A 5,787-nucleotide genomic window follows, 5' to 3' on the forward strand; every position below is an offset into this window, starting at 1 on the left:
TTAGTTGGTCCTATCTATAATAGTCGTGAAAATATTTAGTTAGTCGGGTCATAGTAAAACAATACAAATATTTGTTTGGTCGTGTCATTATAGTGTGTTAGTTAGTCGGGTCACTGTAACATGTTTAATTAATTGGATCATAATACCGGAGGGGCCAGGTCCTACGGCCCCGGCGGTCGAAAAAATTTAAAGACAGATGTAGCGCCCACATTTGAATTAGTGTGTTAGTTGGTCATGTCTACAATAATCGAGAGAATATTTAGTTAGTCGGGTCATAGTTGAACAATACTATTATTTTGTTAGTCGTCTCATATTATAGTGTGTTAGTTAGTCGGGTCATTGTAGCGTGTTTGATTAGTTGGATCATAGTAACCAGAGGGGCCAGATCCTACGGCCCCGGCGGTCGAGAAATTTTAAAGGCAGATGTAATGCTCATATTTAAATTAGTGTGTTAGTTGGTCCTGTCTATAATAGTCAGGTGCATATTTAGTTAGTCGGGTCGTAGTAGAATGGTCCCAATATTTTGTTGGTAGTGTGATATTATAGCGTGTTAGTTAGTCGGGTCATTGTAGCGTGTTTAATTAGTTGGATCATAGTAACCAGAGGAGGCCGGATCCTACGGCCCCGACGGTCGAGAAAATTTAAAGACAGATGTAGTGCCACATTTAAATTAGTGTGTTAGTTGGTCCTGTCTATAATTGTCAGGAGCATATTTAGTTGGTCGGGTCATAATAGAACAGTCTAAATAATTAGTTGGTCGTGTCATATTATAGTGTGTTAGTTGGTCGAGGTCACTGTAGCGTGTTTAATTAGTTGGATCACAGTAGCCGGAGGAGGCCGGGTCCTACGAACCCGGCGGTCGAGTAAATTCAAAGGAAGATGCAGTGCCCACATTTAAATTAGTGTGTTAGTTGGTCCTTTTTATAATATCCGGGAGCATATTTAGTTAGTCGAGTCATAGCAAAACGGTCCCAATATTTAGTAGGTTGTGTCATATTATAGTGTGCTAGTTAGTCGGGTCACTGTAGCGTGTTTAATTAGTTGGATCATAGTAGCCGTAGGGGACTGGGTTCTACGGTTCTGACGGTTGAGAAAATTTAAAGGCAAATGCAGTGCCCATATTTAAATTAGTGCATTAGTTAATCCTGTCTATAAAATCCAGGAGTATATTTAGTTAGTCGCGTTCATAGCAGAACGATCCCAATATTTAGTTGGTCGTGCCGTATTATGGTGTGTTGGTTAGTCGGGACACTGTAGCGTATTTAATTAGTTGGATCATAATAGTCGGAGGGGGCCGGTTCCTACGGCCCCGGCGGTCGAGAAAATTTAAAGGAAGAGGTAGTGCCCACATTTAGATTAGTGTGTTAGTTGGTCCTATAATAATTGGGAACATATTTAGTTAGTCGGGTAATAACAGAACGAACCCAATATTTAATTGGTCATGTCATGTTATAGTGTGTTGGTTAGTGGGTCACTGTAGCGTGTTTAATTAGTTGGATCATAATAACCGGACAGCGCCGGGTCCTACGGCCCCGGCGGTCGAGAAAATTTAAAGGAAGATGTAGTGCCCACATTTAAATTAGTGTGTTAGTTGGTGCTGACTGTAATAGTCGAGAGCATATTTAGTAAGTCGGGTCATAACAGAACGATCCCAATATTTAGTTGGTCGTTCCATAGTATAGTGTGTTGGTTAGTCGGGACACTGTAGTGTGTTCAATTAGCTAGATCATAATAGCCGGGGGTGGGGGAGGGGGATCCTACGGTCCCGGCGGTCGAGAAAATCTTAAAGCAGATGTAATGCCCACATTTAAATTAGTGTGTTAGTTGGTCATTTCTATAATAGTCAGGAGCATATTTAGTTAGTTGAGTCATAGCAGAACGGTCCAAATATTTAGTAGGTCGTGTCATATTATAGTGTGCCAGTTAGTCGGGTCACAGTAGCGTGTTTAATTAGTTAGATCAGAGTAGCCCGATAAGACCGGGGCTTATGGCCTCGGCGGTGGATAAAATTTAAAGGCAGATGTAGTGCCCATATTAAAATTTGTTTGTTAGTTGCTCCTGTCTATAAAAGTCTGGAGCATATTTAGTTAGTCGGGTCATAACAGAACAGTCCCAACATTTTGTTGGTCGTGTCACATTATAATGTGCTAGTTAGTCGGGTCACAGTAGCGTGTTTAAACGCCCCGGCGGTCGAGAAAATTTAAAGGAAAATGTAGTGCCCACGTTTAAATTAGTGTGTTAGTTGGTCCTGTCTATAATAGTTGGGAGCATATTTAGTTAGTCGGATCATAGCAGAACGGTCCCAATATTTAGTTGGTTGTGTCATATTATAGTGTGGTGGTTAGCCGGGACACTGTAGCGTGTTTAATTAGTTGGATCAAAATAGCCGGAGCGGGCCGGATCCTACGGGCCCGATGGTTGAGAGATTTAGAGGCACATATAGTGTCCACATTTAAGTTAGTGCATTAGTTGATCCTGTCTATAACAGTCGAGAGCATGTTTAGTTATTCGGGTCACGGTAGCGTGTTTAATTAGTTGAATCAGAATAGCCGGATCATATTTGGTCAACCGATCAGTATATACGCATAGAAAGGAATCTTCCGATAATGAATGAGGCGATTAATTTGACCCGACCCGTAAAACATCAAGACCGCAGGTACCAATTAAATTTAATAAGATTGTATTGTTCATTGAATTTTATACACCAAAAAGTTTGTACAAACTCTATATTGTTCCATGAGACTGTATACAATTAATTAAACTGTTGCGCATCGTACATTCCATGAGCCATAAACCTAGTAGAACATTATAAACAAAAAAGTGTACGGGGAAAGTATCATCAATGTTATTAAAAAGGACCCCAATATTTAGGATTCACAACTGCCTGGCAGAATCAAGTCTTTCTGTCGTATTAAGTTTCAGCCATTAAAAAAAACACCAATTTCAATAATTTACTTCAAAACGTAAACACCATGTCCAAACAGGTGAGCAGCCATCAAGAGCACGACGAAATGGTAAAAGGCATTTGGAGAACGGCCAACAGATGAACGGTCATCTGGATAATGGGGAATAAATGAGCGAGTATAAGCTGAACAGAAAACGGATTAGCATCCAGCTGGGGATCGATGAACGTTTGAACTACCAGCAGGGGAACGGGCACGACGAACAGGTGAGCGACGAATTGGTGAACCACTGGTGATCGAGCAGTATATCACTCATGGTCAGGGCTTCAATCCTTGTTGCTCGATGGTCCCTTATCTGTCATAAACTTGACTGTTTTCCACTCCATTATCCGGACTCGGTCTACTTCTTCGATGCACTGGACTTCTACTTATAGATCAACTATATTCCTTTCCTCTTCTAAGAATATCATCCCTACCACCTTGATAGCTTTCATACTGAGGTCACATTCAACAGAGACACCCTGCCAACATCTTACTATAATAAACCACAAATGAACAAATCAACTATCCAGTAGTGAGATATATGGAACCAACTTACCCAAGAATTATAACATGCGATACCTTACCATAGGGCTCAAAATGCTTTTCAATGTCACAGGATCAATTGAAACAAACGAAAAAGTCCCACAATTCAATCCTGCGAAGCAGACCCAAGAAATTTAGCTGAGATAAACATACACATTACAAAGAAAACACACAATTTCATACTTTAAACCAATGAAGAAAACAAATGATCCTTCTCAAGTATTAAGTTCAGCAGAGAATAGCTTCCTAGATGGGAAGTACATGTTCCACCGTTAAACAAAGGATTTCCCAAAGCAATACTTTAAGAGAATGAAAAACATGATTAGATGTTAATCAGAACGAAGAACAGAGCTTAACAGTACTAAAGAAATATAGTATAAAATTAGAAGATAGCCAATTAGCACTTCTGAATCACAAATTTACAATCTGAAAAGACATGAACTTGAAATCCAAAACCTTAAACTAACGAAGGACGGAAATTATAATCACCATAAACATAGACCTCAAGCCCACGATTGTCAGTTATGAATTCTGACACTCCTTCCAGTTAGGCCTCTTTGTAACTTGCACATTTGTCAAGCTTCTCTGAATCAACATGAATAAGGGGATTAGATGACATACATGACATTCTGAATCAAAAATATATTTCCAATATGATTGCTGAGTTCGTGGTATTCTAAGAATGTGAAACCTGCTTATTAAAAAAAAAAGAAAAAAAAAAGGAAAAGCTTTTTGGGAAAGAGAAAAGCAAACACAATATCCCGGATAATTCGATGCTCAAACACCATAGTATCCGAAGTATCTTTCTATATCCTATATTTAGAATTGTTACCTTCTTTTTCTCTGTGTGATTCTCTTATGTCATCGGTTAGCATGCAACATATTTAGATATTGAAATTTCCTCTTCTCTATCTATAAACTTCCCACACCTATTATTATCCTTGACTAAGGCAGTGATACTATCCTGAGTTCTTACTATGTAAATTTACTTTAAATGTTTTTAGCAGCATTGGTCTGAATATCAATTATGTTTAGAATGAACAGGTTCATTTCAGTGGAGCTTTGGGGAGATCACCACGAACAGATTTAAGTTTATTGCAAAGGCTATGCTATTATGAGTTTTAATACATTAAACTTGCGGTGGAAATCATTTGCCTTTAGATAATTTCGTCTGACATAGCACACACTAAGACTCAGGTCGTTCAGGTGTCAATTGTCTACATGTAGTGGCACAAAGGAAAAGAAAAGCATAAAGAGAGAGATCTACTGATTTAGGAGATTGAGTTACCGTGTCATATAGAATCATACTGATGATGTTTTTTTATCACTCCCACGTCAGTCCCGTTAAAGATATTCCCAACACAACTACTGTAGCAGAGTTCGTCTTTTAAAAATTCACATGGATTGCAGCTCCCCTAAGATCTGATTGCAGTCGATAAGTTCTCATATCCTGTAACCCAAAAAAAACACTTTTCCTTGCCTTCAAAGCTCAAATAACTACCTAAAAAGCTAAAACCCCAGCGAGAAACCAAACCAAGATAAAAACCCATACTTCATGAACTACCAAACAGTGAATTTGCCATAATGAGAAAACAGTAGTAAAGTAGAAAACAATAGTAACCTTACCGTGGTTCTAAGCTGAGATTAGATTCATTGTGTACATATTCTGCAATCAGAACACCCAAACATCAGATAAAGAAAAAATATCAAGACGAAATCAAACTCGAATGAGAGTGAAGAGGAAAATTCAACAGAAAACGGAAAGAAAGAGGCCAAAACAATGAAATCTGCAATCAAAATCAAATCAACAAACCAAATAATGAATAAGAAATGATTGAAACAGGTGCAGACCACAATCTGCAACTCCAGTCCCAACTGGAACCTACTTATCAATATAATGTGCATAAGTCCAAATTCCGAAAACATAATCACAGTTTGGAGTCCTTACATTTTTTTCAATGAAGAGCAAAGCTGCAGCTCAAGACCAACAATCCTCAGCAGAACCACAACTGCCTATTTCAAATCACCATTCCTGAATTTAACATAAGCAAGCAGAACCCATCACTCAATGACACCTATATGTTATAATCCACCAGAATCAAGACATCAACTGCAGCTGTAATTATTCACCCAACAACATCTCCACCAAAAAGCTTGAACTGAAAATCCTAGGCATTCATCTAAATCAACAAAACCCAGAAACCAATCCTTACTTCAGTTCACCAACTCATCAAAACCCAATTCTTATATTTCAACACAAACCATGAATATCAACTCCAATCTATTCTCGATTGAAACC

General features: G+C 38.6%; 1 long non-coding RNA gene across 2 annotated transcripts; it reads right to left on the minus strand.

The window, feature by feature from the left end:
* Positions 1 to 2,739: 2,739 nt before the first annotated feature.
* On the minus strand, positions 2,740 to 5,242 carry LOC113274039. Of its 2 annotated transcripts, XR_003322725.1 has the most exons (4): positions 5,115 to 5,242; positions 4,777 to 4,938; positions 3,978 to 4,073; positions 2,740 to 3,600 (listed from the first exon to the last, which is right to left on the minus strand). It is a non-coding gene; the product is annotated as an uncharacterized LOC113274039 (long non-coding RNA). The 2 variants fall into 2 exon arrangements; XR_003322724.1 differs by having other exon boundaries at positions 4,777 to 5,236.
* Between the last annotated feature and the right edge of the window lie 545 nt (positions 5,243 to 5,787).

Source organism: Papaver somniferum, chromosome 4, assembly GCF_003573695.1.
Source record: "Papaver somniferum cultivar HN1 chromosome 4, ASM357369v1, whole genome shotgun sequence".
In the NCBI taxonomy this organism is placed as follows: domain Eukaryota; kingdom Viridiplantae; phylum Streptophyta; class Magnoliopsida; order Ranunculales; family Papaveraceae; genus Papaver; species Papaver somniferum.